General features: G+C 35.8%; 1 protein-coding gene across 4 annotated transcripts in view; it reads right to left on the bottom strand.

Annotated features, from left to right (window-relative positions):
- Positions 1 to 10,429, bottom strand: part of LOC124362804 — a 134,989-nt gene extending 124,560 nt beyond the window's left edge. For 3 of the 4 annotated variants that reach the window (XM_046817616.1, XM_046817618.1, XM_046817620.1), the window contains exon 1: positions 10,079 to 10,427. The gene's annotated coding sequence lies outside the window, so the exon portion shown is untranslated. Of the gene's footprint in view, positions 1 to 10,078 lie in introns of all 4 variants that reach the window. The other variant, XM_046817619.1, reaches the window with a different exon arrangement.
- Between the last annotated feature and the right edge of the window lie 11,425 nt (positions 10,430 to 21,854).

Below are 21,854 nucleotides of genomic sequence, written 5' to 3'. Positions count from 1 at the left end.
AAATAGTAATATATATGAAAAATATTGAATAACATATGCACTTTAAATATTTAATCGTAGAATCCAATTTCAGAATCCAAAGACGAAAATATAATTATTATAAATTGGAGTAAGAGACTAAATTAAATACAGCGTAGAATCCAAAAAGGATTTAACACTCAGATTATCCCGCACTCTACATTTCAAAGAAAGCAATCTTATTACGGTATTAAGGAAAATAAAGCGATACAACGAGGTGTTGAAGAACGCGACAAAGAATAACGAAACTTTTAAAAGATCTGACAATAACGTTTTTTTCCGGATTAGTAAAAAGTTATGATGTTCCTTACTGAAAGTTATGCCCCAAAATGTTCCTTTTAACACACAGTACTTATTAATAGTGAAAAATGGTTTCAGAATATGGTCATACAAGATCAATAATAGTTATGGGACTGACTGTCAATGGTGGTGGTATATCCTGACTAACCTAACTTCTGAAAATCTTACTGTAACTGTGCAGATCTTTAAACTTTTGATCAATACAGTTCTTACGTGAGTCAAATGAAACATGTACACCTTCAAGTTTTAAACCTCTTGCATCGTTCTATCAAGATTTATCGCAAAGACGGATAGACAACGACACAATTCTTAAGGACTTTTTGAATCCTTAATAAGTTTACCTTTTTGAGAAGTGACTAAACTAAACAGAGCCTGCCAGGAAATTTAACCGTAATTTAGAGAGAAAAATTTATTTAACACATATATTTTTTTAGGAAAAATGTTAATTGTGTTTGAATTTTTATCAATAAATGTTTGCGAAATCCAGCTGTAGAAAAAGATCTAAGATTTCTTTATAGGAACGATTAAACCTTTAACAATATTTCTCTAATACTTTGGGTTTAAGGGTTTTTCACGATATCTCATTTAAACGATATGACTCATGAAATGTTTTGTAAAAATATCCATGATTGAGCGTATACATTTAAAACTAATGTAACATCTTATTTAAATTTTCATGACCAGCATTACTATCGGAGAAACTGATTAAAAGAGGCGTGGATTCATGTAAATTATAGCTTTATACGCTCTCAGGCATTTCTTAGAACTATATAAAAATAAGACAGTTAAAACAGTTAAGAGTTTGGCATTACTCTTATATAAAAATAAAGACGTCTTCCAATACAGCCAGTTACAAAAATAAAACTGTAATAAAAATGAATAATGCATAAATGGCAATAATACCACTTATTAATGTGACTTATTCAAGCGAAACGTTTTATACAAGCTACGGAGAATGGATGTGACGGAAAGGCCATGTCGCTTCGAAGAATTACATTCAATGGCAGAACTACGAAAGGAATTGGCCAAGCTCATCGTGTGCTACTTTCATACTTCCTTCTCTAGAAAGCACTCAATACCATTAGTTGAAATGCATAAGGTGAATTATGAGCGGAATAAAAGGAATCCTCATGAAGTTCGTAGATAAACAAACTTTGTCAAATATTAGGTCTTGGAGAAATACTGAGAACGATCTAAAAGCACTTTTACTATATTCCTTGGCATCACGAATATAAGCAAGGAAACTAATTCAATATACCAACAGGCAACGCATAAAAATTCCAGACGATATAATAATCACACTATGATTCATTCTCCGGCTATCCTTTGCGGCTTATGGTAGCACCGCCCCGCACTGCTGCCGATGAACAAAAACAACCCTCAAGATAAATACCTTTTAGATGAAATATAAATTTCAGAGAATCTGATTACGAATGATTAAGACAATGAGAATGGTAATTTCAAAAGTAATCTTTGAAAAATTAGTTAGTTAATGTTGCTTAGTTAATAGTCGAAGAGGTAGTTCTTCTTGTGTTTCGAGATCGTTCTCCCATATTTATAGTTTGTTTTTCTAAAGATCCCTGCCGGAGCCGGGGATAATAACCTCTCTCACACGCTACACATCTTACTTCAAATATGTCTACCACTTTGAAATATACTATAAAACCTCGGAAATAAGTTTTTACTGATTGGATAGCATTCACCCTTGTATTTGAGTAAATGAAAGATATTGAGTTTGTTATTGTGGATTATAATAGCCAAAAATATAGGTAAAAACACGGTTTTCTGTTTAAAATGTAAGCTTTCTCCACTTTAACGTACCACTATTCCGAAGGTAATGACAGCAAAATAAGTTCTTATTCAGCATCAATATTCACATGCAGAACGTATAGTAACATACAATATTTTTAAAATCCCAAAATAATAGTTAATAACCGATGTTGTAAGATATTTACAAAAATAATTACGCCTTTTAACTTATAACTCTTAATTTTTGGTATGTCGTCCTTCAAGAGACATGCAAAAAAATGCTGTATAAGAATTATTTACTGTCCTTACTTTTGGAATAATGATGAGTTAAAGTGGAGAAACCTTAAATTTTAAACAGAAAACCGTGTTTTTATCTATATTTTTGGTTATCATAATCCACAATAACACAACAAAATATTTTTATTTTACTCAACTGCATGGGGGAAAAATTACTTCCGAGGTTTTATAGGTGTGTATTTTAATGTGGTAGACGCTTGAAGTGAGTTGTTTAGCGTGAGAGAGAGAGAGAGTCGCCAGGACGCGGCTTTGTCAGTGATCTTCTTTATAAAAACGAACTATAGATGGTTACTTGGTACTTTTGAGTCTCCGCGCTAAAATGTATGATGTAACGACAACATACATCGTCATGAATATTGTAAAGCTGTTTTAGATCGTTATCAGAAATATTCCAAAATTCAATAAATACCCACACTTTACTATTATTTGTACTCTGTCGGCAACACAAACTGAAGCAATGGGAAGGAAAGTATGTAAATACAAAAGACTGGCACGATGAACCCTGGCACCCATATACATACCCAAATTTAATTTATTCGAATCCCACATGAGGATAGATAGATGGACCAACTGACACCATGCAGCCCCTGCAGGTCTGATAGACATACTCGTACAATCCACCAGATCATCATATGCTTGCCTCATAAAATCCCAATAGTAGAGATTTTAAACTCGGACCACTTTAAACTCTAAGACCCATACGCGGCACTTAGTGGCTTCTAACAACTAGATCCTATTTTTGAGGCTGGGCTCGTATGTATTAGGCCATTTTCACAGTTCGTAAATCAATCGAAAATGGCACTACAATTACCACCTGATTATCAATGATACTAAGGCTGTTTCACTTTTTACAGTTACCCCGGTCTTGCCTAAATTGGTTCACGATCCGTATTAGGAAAGGGAATAGCACAAATCTTCAAACTGTAAAATAAGTTATAAAGCTAGAACTTAATTTTCTTGTTGTGGTTGTTAAGTTTCACAACAAAATAGGTAAGGTAAGAGTAATAACATTCCCTCTTGTTCTCTTCCTAGTGCGTGAGCAGGCCAGATTGTGTAACACGACCAGCCGTTCTGCTGCACAATAGACTGTCAGTCAGTCACTTTTGTGATATACAAGACGCTACTACTATGCCTGTCAGCTAGCTACAGTACAGGCTAGCCGGCTAGCCGCAGGTATCTCGCCAGTGGCAGCGGTCGCCACGGAACAGCATGACAAACAGTTCCCGGTCACGCACCATTGACCGCGAGGCGCGGGCTAGTATGGCCGGCCCCAGGAGACTGCGACACAGTATGGTATATACGGCACACTACACTTTATATAACACCTCCACGTAACTACGAGTATCGAGCAGGCCGGATATGCTCGTAAGGTGCGATGGTGCGAGCAATTAGTGACGTTGGATAACTCTCCGGTGCATCATCCCTCCATGATGTAACGTGACCGGTAGATGTAACATGTAAACGGTACGGGCCTAGGAGACACTGCGACTCAGTATGGTATATACGGCACACTAGACTTTATATAACACCTCCACGTAACTACGAGTATCGAGCAGGCCGGATACGCTCGTAAGGTGCGATGGTGCGAGCAATTAGTGACGTTGGATAACTCTCCGGTGCATCATCCCTCCATGATCTAACGTGACCGGTAGATGTAACATGTAAACGGTACGGGCCTAGGAGACACTGCGACACAGTATGGTATATACGGCGCACTACACTTTATATAACACTTCCACGTAACTACGAGTATCGGGCAGGCCGGATATGCTCGTAAGGTGCGATGTTGCGAGCAATTAGTGACGTTGGATAACTCTCCGGTGCATCATCCCTCCATGATCTAACGTGACCGGTAGATGTAACATGTAAACGGTACGGGCCTAGGAGACACTGCGACTCAGTATGGTATATACGGCACACTACACTTTATATAACACTTCCACGTAACTACGAGTATCGGGCAGGCCGGATATGCTCGTAAGGTGCGATGTTGCGAGCAATTAGTGACGTTGGATAACTCTCCGGTGCATCATCCCTCCATGATCTAACGTGACCGGTAGATGTAACATGTAAACGGTACGGGCCTAGGAGACACTGCGACTCAGTATGGTATATACGGCACACTAGACTTTATATAACACCTCCACGTAATTACGAGTATCGGGCAGGCCGGATATGCTCGTAAGGTGCGATGGTGCGAGCAATTAGTGACGTTGGATAACTCTCCGGTGCATCATCCCTCCATGATGTAACGTGACCGGTAGATGTAACATGTAAACGGTACGGGCCTAGGAGACACTGCGACTCAGTATGGTATATACGGCACACTAGACTTTATATAACACCTCCACGTAACTACGAGTATCGGGCAGGCCGGATATGCTCGTAAGGTGCGATGTTGCGAGCAATTAGTGACGTTGGATAACTCTCCGGTGCATCATCCTTCCATGATGTAACCTGACCGGTAGATGTAACATGTAAACGGTACGGACCTAGGAGACACTGCGACACAGTATGGTATATACGGCGCACTACACTTTATATAACACCTCCACGTAACTACGAGTATCGGGCAGGCCGGATATGCTCGTAAGGTGCGATGTTGCGAGCAATTAGTGACGTTGGATAAGTCTCCGGTGCATCATCCCTCTATGATGTAACCTGACCGGTAGATGTAACATGTAAACGGTACGGGCCTAGGAGACCGGTTAACTTTCCCACGCATCTCACGGCAACCTTGAAGTCCCCGGTGAATGTTCTACAAGACGTGAGACGTGTGGCCACTCTACCGGCGACGATATGGATCTGGCCTTCCTAAATAGCTCGGTTCACTCTTTACTTTCAAATCTTATCAACATTGCAATGTGACAGACAGTAATAAAAAACACATTCATTGTAAAGTTTTTAGATGAAGAATATATTTTAACTGCTTGACTGCGGATCTCTTCTCACCAATGACAGAACTGTATGAACTTCATCAAGATCTTTAAATAAAATGTTTATTTAGAGCCGCTTAGACTTCGAAGACGTAAAAGCAGTTGCAGGGACGCCCGTAAAAAATGTTGTGTTAAACGAGGTAAAAGCAAGAAGCCATTTAATGAAAGTTTTAATTTATATTTATTAAATAAATAGTTGTAAAATGATTAATTAATTGGAACTTAATTAGAATTAATTGGTTAAGTCGTCAAATTCAATCTTGAAACATAGTTTGCACTCCGTTTTTCATTATCAGCGATTTGTCCTTGAGTACGTACGTATATATAAGAGGAATTTTTATAATAAGTACTCGTCGCCGCACTTACACACTGCCGAGTATCTCTAGAGTGTCATCAATATATAAATATGATGACAAACAGGTTGTAGGGTTTAACAAATAGAAAAACATAAGGGTAAAACAGAGCACAGAAGTAATTCATGGGGAAAATAATCAAAATACTCACAGCCGAAAAGTTTAACTGTGTTAGTATTATATAATTGTTATATAATATAACAATTCAGTATGAATTACAGGGACGTTTTCCCCCTCTATTGAGAAGTCCAGTTTTTGTAGGGAAATCATTTTTACTTGAGAGTTTTTATTTCCACCACTTCAAATTCAAATGCAACTTATTAATGTCTTCACGCTCTTTCATATTGTAGGCATTCGTTTATTTGTGAACGTAAGTACAATGTTAACGCAATGTGTGTGTGTGTGTGCGTGTGTCTAATTCTGTTAACGAATGATACGTTTGCTAAGCACAATATTTGACCGAGCGTTAGCGAAGCCTGTCACTCGAGAGGCTGCATAAAATTAATTTCTGTCTGTTGTCTGTCTCTTGGCAAGATCTCAAGAAATTAATGTCCTATACTTTAATTTTGCACTTTAAAGTTTGCATGAAGCTTCATTTCTACATAGGCAAGACTGAGCGCTATGATGGTGCATGACCATCTATTGGATATGGCTAAGCGTTATCAGAGGATATAACTCAGTAGGCTAACACAATCTCTCTTTTGTCTGCCGGGATGGGTGTAAAAACCTTCAATCTATATGAGTTTTCTGTCCGCAGGACATCTCAAGAACAAACATAGCATATAGACTTGAAATGTTGCAAGTTCGGAGAAGCCTATTTCGCGATACGTAGTATGGCATACTCCTACCTTGTATGTTACGGCATGCGGCACGTATCTGTGCGCGAACAGGTAAAGCAGTGGCGGAACTATATTTGCAGAAATCCATGACGTCCACTCCGTACCAAGCCCTGTATCGTCATAGCCGACCAAGATCGCTCGTACAGCTAGCAGCACACCGCCTGTATCTCTATATACAGCAACGAGTAGCCTACACTTACAGTAAGTAGCCGCCAATCAAAGATCATTCCCACAAACAACCTGGCACAGCGCGGCGCGGCGGGGCGAGGAGAAACCGTCATTGACTCCACCAGAACACCGTTATGGGACGATCATTTACAAAACTATCGACAGTAATTTGATCCGTTTAAAGTAAACGGGCGACGTTGCGGTAGACAACGTCTCGGTGTCACACTGTTACACATAATGGAGGACAACGCGTGTGCGAGCAGCCATGACGCTGATACAGGGAGTGGTGCAGCATTATCGGCCGATATCCGTCATCAACAGATGCGAACACAGATCTACTTTCTCTGCGGTGACGGCGAGATAGACCAACACTTTCTATCCGAGTCGTAAAATATAAAGCCTTCTGGCCGAACAAACGTAACGGTCGTGCGCGAACCGGACCAGGACCACACCACATGGAGGCTGGGGCATGTCTGGACGCGTGTGCCGGGCACGTTCTGGCACGTCCACACCTGTCACTCGTCGTCGTCCCTTCGCCAATTGTCCATCTCGAATTGTAGATATTGATTCCGGGTTGGATGTTTTTTATCTGCGACCTTGTTTGGTAGCTTGAAATTGAGACCGTTGAAATTTCTGACAACGTGGAACGAAATTTTGTCTGAATGAACTCTCCTTAAGTTATGACATCTATACTTCTATAAACCTTCTAAAAGTAATAATAATACATTTTCTATAATGATAAATCAAATGTAAACAATGTTAACTTCTACTAGCGCGTTTATTTTCACGTACATGCTTTCTATTTTTACCCGCAGAGGGAGCGGTGGAATTAGTTTTTTAGCGTCTTATTTGTAGAACTGCACAAGGAAAGGGAAAGTGGGTATGAATTCAATTATATTTATTCACATATCTGTAAGTGACAATAGGTTAACAAAATATATATTTACAGTAAAAAGTCCCCACAAAGACTATATGATCTGTGAGTGAGGCACAACTTCTTCTATTTGATAAGATGTTTTGAATTTTGTGATTTTCCAATGTGTGTGATCAACATTTAATATGTTACACCAATATATTTGATACATATACGAGTCAATAACTCAATATTGTATAGATACCAGAGTCAGTTTGAATTTGGAATATTGGTATTTAAAAAATGTAATTTTAATTAAGCTTATATTGATCCTTATAGTCAGTAAAGGTGATAACGTCGGTGTTTATTGTTTTTCATATTTTATGCCCGGAGTAGCAAGTGGCCACCCCTCCCCTCTATTTCACAAAATAATAAAATCTTCTGACAAGGATATTCTTCTACAAATAACTTTAATATACATTCAAATTGGATGCAGTTTCAGGTTTAAAACCCAGATAGAACAAATCACTTGATTTACTTAGCCTACTTCGTCCCAGTCCTCATTAGACTCGGGGAAAAATATACAGCTCTTAAGATAATTAATAGCATACCGTGTACCAGCCGCGTCCGGCTGGCCCGTACTTCTGGTTGTAATACTTTTGTAATAGTCGTAGTTTATACTCATTCATTTAGTTCTTCGATCAAAATGCCAAGAGCAAGGATAATAAATAGGGTAATGCTCACTTTAAATCACTACTACATAGTACATATGCACCGATTCTAAACAAAGCAATAATATAAATTAAATATAACTTTGCTTTGACCTTTTGCATTATGTCCTCCTCATTACATACCTATCTATTTATGCTTACTCCAAATACTTTATACATCTTAGTTATCATCCATTTTATCTAGTAACGTGGTCTATTAAAGAAAATTTAAACAGCTAATATCGTTATCGTTGCTCTTTTTCGTTGTTGATTATTGGAGTTCATTCTGGGAAATCAGTTTGCAGTCGACATAATGCCGCTGATTGATATAGTATAAAGTGTTTAGAGAGATTACAAATTATTTAGGAAAATGCGGGGACATAATACAAATACAAAAAAGGTGTATTAGTTAACCGGGCTGACGATAAGGCCTCCGACCATTAGCACGAAAGTGCAGCCATGCGCTAATGGCGACGAACAGAAAATATCCCTCGAGTATCAGTAGAATATCAAAATTATAGTGTCTAAATTTTCCTTTTGAAAAAACAAGAAGTAATGTGAATGTGTAGGTAGTGAATTCACGGAATAGGTCCAGTATGTATTGAGTGAAGTATGCTACGATGTTGCTTTTGACCTGCCACAACATGATAAGTGTTATCGCTTTTATTATCTACCTGATATGTACACGTAATTTTTAGAACTAAGTACTAATAAGTTCCTAGTTATATCACAAAATCTAGATTGTATAAACAATTCTTTGTAATTGCGAGGAAATTCTGAAAGAACTTTGGTCCACGTCCTTCTCATTTACGACGACATTATTTGAGAAATTCGAGTAGATGAGAATAATTGGTTGCTCTAAAATTGACACACGAAGTCCTTAATTTTAGATTAATCTTCTAATTAATCTAAACTTAACTGCAGTTATAAAAAAGCAGTAATAGATTTTAGGATTCTGACATATTTTGAGTTAAACACCGAATTAGTCTAAATAATAGTCTAATGAATATGTATACTTTATTCCAAAGATTTATTTAATTGTACTTCATCAGATTCAATCTTTTATTTAAATTTTCCTTGTTTAGATTTAAGGCAACCGGTATATTATATCTTAGATTAACATGTCACATGTATAATTAATCAAAATTGTATATAGATTCAATAATTTATACAGCTGAAAACCTATCTATTCTAAGAAATGAAATTGAAATTTATTCAATTTTGGAGTAAAGTACATTTTTAAAATTTGTAAATAAATAATAAGAAATGTCTTTGTGAAAGAAACTTGATTTATACAGTATGGGAGAGCTCTAGATTTGGTTCATGTCTACTAGACTGCTACGTTATACACCCATGTACAATTATTGTGAATTCTCTTCCTCAGGACTTTTTAAGGTTAGTGATAATAGAATAAACCATTGGTATTGACATTCAATTTTATTGAATCCAGTTGAACATTTTAAATGGGTGTAATTAATTATAATATTATTAACCGTTCATAACTGTATTTTCCAGATCTCTTAGTAGCACAGTTTACGGGGGGAAATTAAAATAATTTGGTTCTAACATTGTCTTAATCAAATATTAATTTATTAATCAAATAAATGATTAATGACAAAAATTCTATAAAGAAAACTGGAAATAGTCTACAACAAACCAGCATGGATATATTATGAAATGTTTTAAAAAGAAACAGTTACAATACCGTGCGTGGGTTTAATTATCTATTGTAGCTAGAACTGAAACTTTTACGGTCAATCCGTCTTGATAAGCTTTCAGCAATTATTCTACTTCAGACCCAACAATTAACTATTGCTTACATTTTGTTAAAATTTGAAAGTGAATGTTTGTTTACCTCTGTTCCGGAGCGAAGTTATTGAACCTTGATGTGTACCGCGCTCGCTGCAGACATCAACAGGCACATGGAAATTGTATATAAGTTTCAAAAAGTTACATTTACACAACTTAAAACTATAGCAAGTCCATCAACAAACACTAAATAACACTATAATGAACTCGATAGATATCCCCATCCGACACCAGGTGATGTTCGATCCAGGCGTAAACAGAGCGAAGCGAGTGACAGCAGTATCTGAACTTTGTACAACAATAGAAGCGCGGCACTGCACGGGCTGCGCGGAGAGCGGGATCTAGCGGGGCTCTGCGCAACTACACACATCCAGGTAGAAGGGAACAGGTGAACTGAACTGGCACTGGGAACTCCGACTGTCCCTAGGCGAGGCGACACAATCTACGACGACAGTCGACAACCAGGACAGGGACAGACAGACGCTCCTTCCGGCATCGTCCCCCTGCCCACCCCCTCCAACTTCCTCAAGCTTTGTGACAGGAACTCAATATTTTTATATTGTTGTCTAAAAGCACAAAACTGTTGTTATTGTCAACTTAGTATTATACTAATTATAATTGCAAAATTTTAAGCTGTAGGCCTAAACAATTGGTACTATTTTAGCAAAACAGTATCTTTAGGTAGGTATTAGAATAAAATTTAATACACGTAAAAGTATCAGTTCTCAAAGGAGACCACTTCTGTTCATTATGCGCAATTATAAAATCTTAAGTTTGATTTCTCTATTATATTACTTAATTACTGACATTCTGCGTGTTACGCCTAACCGTATTTCTGTAATTAAAAGTAAGTATTTCAACTTTTAACTATAATAATTATGTACACTACTGAAACCTACTCCACTTCGATTGAATGTCACCCATGTCATTGTTTCGTATTTCACACAAGGTAAACACAAAAGTGTCTGTATATTTTTCTTTCAAACTGTAATATGCGATTCGTAATTGTAATGTGCTTCATTTTCCAAAACAGTCTTCATAAAAAATAAAAGAATCAAATTATATTACATAGAAATAACGATTTTTCGGAGGTCTTTAGTACCTCAAAATATATGAAATATTAAAAACGTGAAAATATACTCTTGATATATTCTTTAAGTACCGATCTATTGAAATCTTGTTTAATCCATATGTTGTATCTCGGTATCGATTTCAAAATATAATACTCATGTATTACATTTTACCTAAAATACTCAACCTCTTTACTTCATATTATTTCATTCATCCCCTCCTCCGTCTTTTAACATGTAATTATCGCCTTATAAATAATAATGTGTTATTTCTTCAGTACCCAGTCATTATTGTGTTTGTATTAAATAATCATTCAAGTACGGTAACTGATTAAAATTGTTATTCAGTGTTTACTCATCACTAATAGACGTTTGTTATCCAGTTCAGAAATGACTTGTACATTAATATCAATTCAATTTGTTTTTATTATTAATATTGCAAAATTCGAAATGAATCGTTTCCCCTTAATAAAAAACAATACTCCGCACTTGTTCTTTTCTGTACGTGTTTTATTGTAGTCCTTTAAAAGACGTGTAGTAACTAGCAAGTAGGTATACGTGATTATTACATAGTTGGAATCAGCAATGGAACTGTTCCTTCTTTTTCCCTTAGAGCACACGCTCCAGTCCAGAAGGATTACACATTTTTCTCTTAAGCATTATCTCAAATTTAAACATATCCATAAAAGGTATTTCGGGCACTAACAGTTAAAATAATTGTATCGTTAAAATGTAATTATAACACTCACAACCATTTCTATATCTTTGAAGTAAGATTCTTTTTTCAAAGAGACAATCAAAATTTTCAACAAATAAGATGTATGTGTTATAATTTGATAATTTAATAAACCTAATCAGGATTTTTCATCTTTATTGTTTTATCAGTAATTCAATACTAAAAGCCTGTTTCACTTTTATTCATTCCGAAAACATTAACTTATATTAACTGCGACCATGTTAAAACTTACGAAACAATATATCAAAGATGCAATTTAAATTTCAAAACAATATCTGTCAACTATTTTATTCAAGCAATTACTAAAACGAGTTAAATCATATTTATTATGTACGGTACCTTCTTAGGCCATTCTTATAATCATATTATTGTATGTCTGTCCGTGAGTGCGATCTCTTGAGAGCAAGGTCCTTGAGATTCAAAACTTAGTGCATAGGTTCCCCCTAGCCCAAGGGAAAAACTATTTTGGTTTTGGGGTCAAAAGGTCAAAGGACAGCGAAGTTTCCACTAAAAAAAGACAGATATGCGAGGCTCCTAGTTCGTATGTAATGTACGCAGTACAGCTAAAAGATGGTATTGCGGAAACCGAAAAGAAGGCGCTCACAATATATCGTAACAACCGGAGAAGTGTTGCATTCAATCAGTACCGCATTTCCCTATAGGCCCACTAGGCCCAGGCCTAGGGCGCAATATTTTAGGGGGCGCATAAATTTTAAAGTACACAAAAGAAAAAAGTTGCGGCGGCGGGTGGTGTTGGCGCTCGGCGAGGCGGGTGGCCACAGTCAACTAGGTCCGGGGTTTAAATTGCCAACAACAATGAAAATAACGAGCCTGTTGACCCCAAAGAAATGTTCCGAGTCAACGTGTTTTTCGTAATTGTAGATAGATTATCTACAGAACTCGACAAAAGGGCAAACGCTTACACGGGCGTCGAGCACAAGTTTGGAGTTTTGTTGAAGTTGGAGACATTGGAAGACAACGTTATCAAATCAAAATGCAAAGAGCTAGTTGAACTCTACAAAGATGATTTGGAAGAATGCTTCTTAGATGAGTGTGTCCAATTTAAGTTCTATTTAAAAAGTGAAAACTCAGAGAGGGAAAGGGAAAACGAAAATAAGACGAAACAGAAACCATCCTTCAAGACTCTTCTCCAATTAATTTATGGCAAGAGCTTGCAGCACATATTTCCAAACATGGAAATTGTTTTAAGAACAGTTTTAAGTACAGCTGTCACCAACTGCAGCGGTGAACGCTCGTTTTCTGTCTTAAAACGAGTGAAAAACCATTTACGAAACTCTCTAAGCCAGTGCAAATTAAATGCACTTTCTGTTATGGCGATAGAATCCGACCTCACTGAAAGCCTGGACGTAGAAGAATTAACACGTACTTTTGTTGAGTCAAAGCAAAGAAGAAAATTGTAATGACTTAATGATTTTGAGCCTTTGGCTAATTGGCTTTCTTTTGGGCATTTGGATGTTTGCCAAAAACACCAAACTTTCTTCTCTTGTACAAAGTATTTATATCGAAGCTGCAAAATTAATTTTTTCATCAAATATAATATGTTTCGAATTATCTTATGTGTACTCATGTTATTATTTCTAGCTGTATTTTACGTTTTTGTCATTTTTTGATTGAAATCAAATAAAAGACTTTAAAAACTCATATGTTTTAACTTATTTTTTACACCATACAAATGACCACTGTTATTATAACAATAGCTAGAATATTATGTTGCAACTGGTTCATTGCTTTTATTTATTCAAAACACTCCTATATTTACTATTGTAATTATCTTTCATCAAAATTACGTAATTAAGAAAATTACTGGATTTCTACGTCAGTGTAATCAGAGTCCCCTGGGGGGGGGCGCTCTTTGGTCTGTAGGCCTAGGGCGCCGAATTTGTAAATGCGGCCCTGCATTCAATGTAGTAATGACTGTATCAGGCTCTTTGATACACCATTGTATCGCTTTATTTATATGTGCATGCTATTTAACTGTGTAATATTGTTCTTGTTAAATTATTGTAACACTATCAATCTTCTCTGATAACGTTTGTCTTTTTCTACTATCAGTACTTTCGAATACATGTTTATGTGTTTTCGGCGGTCGTATGTTTAAAAAAACGACGAAATTATTCCATTTTTGCCCCTGAATATTGTAACTAACTTTTCCGTGTATTTAAATAGTTTCCATAACTACTAATTTAGCGTATTGTATATTAATAAATATTAAAAAATATATAATAAACTTGTTCTGCATTTACTAACACAACCACAATGTGTTAGTTTTCAATTTTTTCACTCATTGAATGTTATTTGCAACATACTTAAACAATAAGTATAGACTTAATCATCAAAAAACCACCTTTAGATCCCAAGAATTTAAGGTGTTGACCAAAATTTGGAAAAAATAGGTATAATGTATGTCTATCACATTTAAACTAGTCTTAATACAAAGATAGTACGGTATTTATACACGCTTTCAATAAGTTTGTTCGCCAGTCACTAAAATTTGTATCTTGAATTTTCCACAACATAGTATCTTTTATACCTATTGATTTGTAAGTCTTTTGAAGTTGCAGAAGGGTGGAAATTCATACTTAGAAAAAGATTTTAAGATTCTCAAAGTCATTAACAACAATCTTTGTATTTATATAGCTTTTTTAATGCTACGCGTTCGGATCAATGGATTTCTAGTAATAAGGAAACAGTTGTCAAGAATTATCTACAAGAAATATAGAGTCTTGTTTTCTTTCATCCACTCCAGCCAGTGAAGGAATTGAGACGGAGTAGAAGGAAGAGCAAAATACACCATCGAACAACCTCGTCGGTACTACTTATGCTGCGCCGTGAGGAACAACGCCAGTTGACCTCCAAGTAAACGGCCATCTGAAGTTAAAACTTCCGCACAGAGACCGGTGCACAAGTTTCTACATCACTACAAACATTACTTCATTGTCGTATCAACCGCCGAGTGGGGATGTTTTAGAAACTCGACAGGTGCACTCCTCCACAAAATAACTAACCCTTCCAAAGTATTTCTAGAAACAGAGACAATCAATGTAAAAATGGCTCTTTTAATTGTACTTCATTTCTGTTACAAGTAAATATTAGAAGTACTGTAAGTAAGTTCGAGGAACTCCAGGTATAATTGCAGTTTTTTAAAAAAGGCATAGATTTTCTATGTATTTCTGAACATTGGCTTCTTTTCGTTATCAGAAACGTAATGAAGATTAGTTGGGTTTGATACGATTTCCTTTTTTTTTGGGCGTACACAGGGTGTCAGAGGAGAGTTACTCATAGCTGTACGAAGTCTCCTAACCTCTCAATATGTAATTAGAAGCAGAGCTGATCTCGAGGAGTTATCGGTTAAACACGTACTAGAGTGCGCGGCGGTCGAGCTTAGCGGAGACGGCGCGCGGTGGCCTCTCTAGGTTGTCTGTATATACGGTTCACAATTCGTTCTGGAAGCCGAGTTTTTAAATATTTTCGACACCAAAATGTACTCACCAAAATAGCAAATGAAACTAACGTAAATGATATCGTTATCTTCGGAGAACATAGATGCTATTTCAGACACCAAGGAGAAAAGGAAACTGTTTTATTTGTTTGAGTCTTATGTTCTATTTCCTCACATTGAAACAGCTACTAGAATCAGTGCTGAATCAAAAACCGCTACTGATTCTATTATAACAAATGACCGGCAAATCAGAGCCCGTCTTTTAGATCATAATGCTTAGATAACTCTACTTTCTACAAACTCTGAAGTTCAGGACAAGGCAATGGTTGTTCTAGCCAGGCGTTTTAGTAAGAACAACACAATCCAATTCAAATAACGCCTTTCCAAAATAGTTTGGCATGAAATCATTTTCTCTGATTCTGATTTCAACACAAACTTTCAACACTTTTTGGATACAATAATTCGTCTGTTTTAGGAATCTTTTCCAAAATCTATCTTGGAATAAGAAAAAAACACCAAAAGAAAAATACTTTGGTGCACTGATGAGCTGAAAGTGTCTCTAAACAGAAAAAGGAAGCTAAGTTTACTAGAGAAACATTAAAAAAAAAATACATACAACAAAATTCTACAGAAGTTAATAAAACTAGCTTCAAGATTTGCTACAATAAAGATATACAAAGATCGAACAACAAAATCAAAACTATATGGAGTATTGTGAGTAGAGAAACTGACAAAAATTCAAAGAAAAAATATATAACAGACAAAACTTTCCTGGTTCACAGGAGGATATTTATGAAGGTTCGCATTTGACTTAGTGCCATGAAATTCAGCTGGATAAGCTGTATCATGGTGTCAGAGGTGTAGCACTGAGCTGGTTCAGGTCATTCCTGTCCGGAATACAGCAGAGTGTATCTCTGGACAGTGCTATATATTGTATATTGTACTGTATATATACTGTGTTTCAATTATGTATAAATTATTGTTTCAATAATTTCACCCATTAACACCTTCACTGTGACATGACCCTTGTTAGGACTTTAGGACAGCCGGAGTAGTAGTTTGTTGCATCAACCGCAGCCATTGTCTTAATTAATACTTTGTGTGAACCGATTCTGTATTATTGAAACTGAACAAGTAAACTTCTGTATTTTGAACATTTTCTCAAGGTAATGACAGTAGGTATCATAGTTATATAATTTTACTTGATTAAGGCAATCTTATTTAAATTATCATTCATATATATATATATATATATATATATATATATACGTTAACAGCATTGTATAAAGCAATAGCCTTATATATTAATTTCAATAAACATTGAATCGCAAAATAGTATCTTGTAAATTACTAACTCTTGTAAAATAATATAAAAAAATTATGAAATACCGCTTCCTACCATAAATATATATCATGTGTATTTATGGTATAACACAAAAATTATATACCCGCAAAAACACTTTCGACTCCCGGCGGAGCAATTTTGTACTTTATAAATTCTTATGTTTATTGTTGAAAAATAAAATGCAATATATATATATATATATATATATATATATATATATATATATATATATATATATATATATATATATATATATATATTGGTTCTTTGAACAGCAAACAGCATTTCATATATTAACGTCATTGGCATACTTATGAGGAAGATACATTGCACCATAGTATCTTGTAAATTACTAACTCTTGTAAAATAATAAAAAAAAATTATGAAATACCGCTTCCTACATAATACTATATTTATTTATTTATTTATAACACCAAAAATTATATAAAAAAAAAAACACTTTTATAAATTTTGTATTTATAAATTCTTATTAGTCTATTGTTGAAAAATAAAATGCAATAGTAAAACAGAATTTTCCTTTTTTTATTATGCAAATAAAGCATGTAATACTCCTATAAAACAGGATTCATTATAAATAGTGAACTATACTTCTTCATAGACACTGTTATTCATTTTATATATCAAAGCCAGGATAACTGTTTAACACTAGAAACATCTAAGCCAGCTCTATGTAGACTAAGTTCCTTCATCAGAATGTACACTACTCGGCAACATATGTGTGTGGCGGTTAGCCAGAACTAAATTGCAGGTGTCACTTTGATCTCATCAATAAAACATGTTTCTTAATTCTTTTGTTGAAATTTGTGTGGTCTTAAAATATTAGGATTTAAAAATTATTCTGAAATGAAATATTTAAAACTTAAATTAAATCTTACACTATGAGTGCAATGCAGTAATAATTTATGAAATATTTGTTTATAATATTATATAAATATTTTGACTAGGTCATTAAAGTACCTACAATACTAAAATTAATTTTTCTTATTGTGTAATAATTTAGTTTTTTATCAGTGTTAAGTGTCGACTGTGATGTACAGTTTCACCACATAAGAACAGTATTAAACCGCAAACATATTTGTGTTCAACTAAGAAAAATATCATCTTAAAATTTATAATTTTATATTTTTTAACCCTTTGATACCCTCCAACTCTGACATTCATAAAATAATAACTAGCATGGATGACCAATATCTTTCTTATGAGAAATTTCTCTATCAATTTCCAGAAAAATTAGGTGGTATGCTTTATACAATACAAATAAGCTCTCAGATCTTAGACTAGTAAGCAAGGATGCAGATTAGCTTGTTGACATCACTGGTGCAATCCAGTGAGCTAACTGTCATAACCAACTGATCACAGATTACCAAAAAGGTTAATATTAAAGAAAGTGTAGATAAATAAATGGAGATGTGAACTTCGCCAAAGACAGTATAACTGATTTTTTCAATAGATTTTGCTAGCAATACAAGAAGAATGACAGAAGAAAAGAATATAAGTAGGAAGTTACTGATACCCTCAATACTTATTTCTTTTAATTCACCAACTAAACATACATGGATAAGTAAACTGGGGATGAGTCTGTTAACTGTTTGGCCATGCATACCTCCTGCAATGATGGTATGCTATTTTTCACCTAGTGAAATTCATATTTTTGGCTATGGAACCTAGACGTGATATGATTCTTGTAAGTAACGCAGTCTGAAAAAATCATAGCTCATTAACTCTTTTCTCGGCAGTATATAGTGAGAGTATGATTGGTAAGAATAGACACAGTCAGGATGATTTATACAAATCAATACATGCTGCAAAAGGTTAATAGGTCCCACATCAGGTAAATAAGAGAAGATGATATAGTATCTTGAACATTACCTATATTTTTTTATTAGAATTGACCTAAATGACTAATGATTACCTTCAAGACATTTAAAACACTCAACGCAGCCATATATGAGTGTTAAATAACCCATTAATTGTCACTTCTCTCATAGATCACATTGGGCTTAAAGCAGTGGTGTAGTGGGGCCGGAGCGGTCCGGAGCGGCGCTCCGGCACAGCTTTAAGAAGAGGAGCGTCGCTCCGGCATAGCATCTAGAGCCGGAGCTGTGAACTGGAGCGCCACCCGCCTGTAAAGAGTGGTAGGCGGGTGACGAGTCGTTGGATAATAAAAAGGCCAGAACAAACCCGCATCACTTAATATGTCCGTTGAGTGGTATCGAGGTAATTGTAGGCGCTGTGCAATAGACAACTCTTGTAACGCAACTAGCGCCTTCATAAAAATCAGGATGCTCTCTCACTCTCCCTCTCCCCACCCATGACAGGTGTGCCACACCACCCCGCCCGTTCATCTCCTACTAACTGCAGGAAGTGTACGTATACTTACACAAACAGGTGGAGACTTGTTATTCGCGTTCCCGGTCTCTATGTTGTTGTGAGTGCTTGTATTAAGCTGTTATCGTCGAAAGTCATAGTCGTAGTGGTTGAGTTCAAACAGCGTACCGTATATACTGTTAGTTTTGTTTGAGTTGAGTCCTCTATAATACATTTGTGAAAGCCTATTACTAATTTTTTAATTATTAGTTTATGAATTTTGTGAAGTGATGGAACCAAAACCTAAACAAAAATATATAATGTCATTTTTTAGTGCCCCTAATATGACTGACTCAAATCCAGTTCCTGGAACATCAAATCCAAAAGCTAAAATTAAAATAAGTAACCTCGCTGAGCCTGAGCCTAATGAAAAGAAAGTTCGAGCAGATGACACCCCCCCCCCCCCACAGAACGCAGTGGTCTGAAATTTGGACAGAAGATATGTGGGATAGAAAAAAGGCGGCTTTTCCTTAGATAGACTCAAAGGAAGGTAAATTAGGCTGTAAAATTTGTTTTGAAGTCGATAATTTGGGAGCCTACAAAAAAGAACATGTTTCGCTTTCTTATGAGTGGCGTTCGTACAAAGTTTGTTTTTATAGCTCAAATAGAACAAATCAACTCAAATCTTTGAGGAAAAAGATTATTGAACATAAACAGTCGAAAGCTCACAAAATCGCTAAAAAAATTATTGACAAATCAAACAAACATTCGATGCCATAAGTAATTGATCAAATGAATCAAGCTCAGCTCGATTCAACTAAGGCTGTGTTTAGATCGGCACATTTTATTGCTCAAAACGACCGTCCGTACAGCGGCCATTTTGGATTGCTTGAGCTACAAAAACTAAATGGGTTAGATGTCGGCGTAGGCCTTCACTCAAGATATAGCGCGGTCGAAATAATAGATCATATTTCAAAGGAAATGAAAACGCGCATTTTGAAACAAGTAAAGGAAATTTCTGGAAAACTGTCAATAATCATTGATGAATGCACAAGCATTAGTTCTAAATCCGTCATCATTGTATATTTAAAATGTGAATTTAGCAAGGATAAACCACCAAGTACTTTATTTTTGGACTTAGTCGAGCTTTCTGATCAAAAGCTGAGACAGTTTTTAACAGTGTTCACCAGTGCCTTGAAGGATATGGTTTTAATGGCTATGGCGAGTACATAAAACGAAACTTGGTTTCCTTTACAAGCGACGGGGCGAACGCCATGTTGGGAAAGCACTCAGGTGTAGCAAGGAGATTTTTATCTGTTTACCCTAATATTATCATATGGCACTGTATTAATCACAGACTGGAATTGTCTATTGGGGATGCTATAAGTGAAGTAGCCGGGGTTAACCATTTCCAGTCATTCATGGATAAACTTTATTCGTTGTACAGCACATCTCCAAAGAATAAGCGACAGTTAAAAGAATGTGCACAGGAGCTCGATATTCAAATGAATAAAATCGGCAGAATTTTAAGCACGAGGTGGGTAGCAAGCAGTTTTCGTACTGTTTCAGCCGTGTGGTTTGGTTATCAAGCCTTAGCCAGCCACTTCTCTAAAGCAATGGATGATCCTGAGAGAACATCCACTGATAGATGCAAATATTATGGTTTATTGAAGAAGCTGACTTCCCATAAGTTTTTGTTAAACTTAGCATTTATGTATGACATTCTGAATTGGCTTTGTTGTCTGAAAGTCTGCAAAACAGAAGTACGTCCCTTGTATTTGCAGACAAACTGATTAATAGATCAATCAGATATCTGGAATCTTTGAAAGAAAAACCTGGGACAATAGTTCTGAAGGCAAAAGTCGCCATGAGGGAAGGCTGTTTAGCTTCTGTAAAGTTAAATGAAACCCCTAAAATCGTATCATTTAATGGTGAGCAGTTGATTTCTAGTGTAATCAGCAACTTAAAGAAGAGAATGTTTACCACTAGCTTAGCGAAGAAATTGTCAAGAACTAGGAGTTTGTAGAGCAACTAAAAGTTTTGGAACCCGAATACTGGCCTACTGATATTCAACCTGGGTTTGGCCAAACTCAAGTGGAGCAGCTATGCAAACGCTTCAAGTTGAACATCAACAGAGCTGTGACTGCTTACAGGGATTACTTGGACAACAGCAGGCGGGTACTTGATGGACTGCAAGAGCTTATAAACTGCACTAAAATAATACCCTGTAGTTCCGCTGACTGCGAAAGAGGGTTCAGCAGTATGAATAACGTACTCACACCATTAAGGAACTCATTGACAGTAAGTCATGTTTCAGCCCTACTGTTTTTAAAACTCCAAGGTCCCCCGCTCCGCAGATGGAAGCCTGACCCCTATGTCATGACATGGCTAAGAAGACATCGTTCAGCAGCCGACACCCAAACAGGAATAGCAGAACCTCCAAAGAAAGGAAATGGGAATGGAAAAGGAGAAGAATTTTGGGACATACTTTAGAGGTTAACGCACAATATTCATGTTCGTGTTACTGTTGAAAATATGTAAAAATATTACTTTTACAATATTTAATAGATTTTACAATGCGTTTTAACGGTATTCTTTTTCAGGCTACAATAATGTATTAGAACGACAGCACAGTAATTTTTCAAAATATGTCTAAAATCATAGCTTATCTGTTTGTTATTACAAATTGTGTTAGCCTAGTTTACGAAATAAAATTTACTTTATTAATAATCAAAAAGATTTGTATTGCTATACCCAGCAACTCGCCGCTCCCATGGTGTAAGTATAATATATTTATATTACAGTTTTCAACATGAAATAACTACTGTTATGAAGTATATTTAATAATGAACCAGAATATATAACATTTATTACAATCGCTCT

This window comes from Homalodisca vitripennis, chromosome 5 (genome assembly GCF_021130785.1).
Source record: "Homalodisca vitripennis isolate AUS2020 chromosome 5, UT_GWSS_2.1, whole genome shotgun sequence".
NCBI classification, from domain to species: Eukaryota; Metazoa; Arthropoda; class Insecta; order Hemiptera; family Cicadellidae; genus Homalodisca; species Homalodisca vitripennis.
The sequence above is the reverse complement of the archived record's forward strand: the minus strand, read 5'-3'. Positions and strand labels throughout refer to the sequence as shown.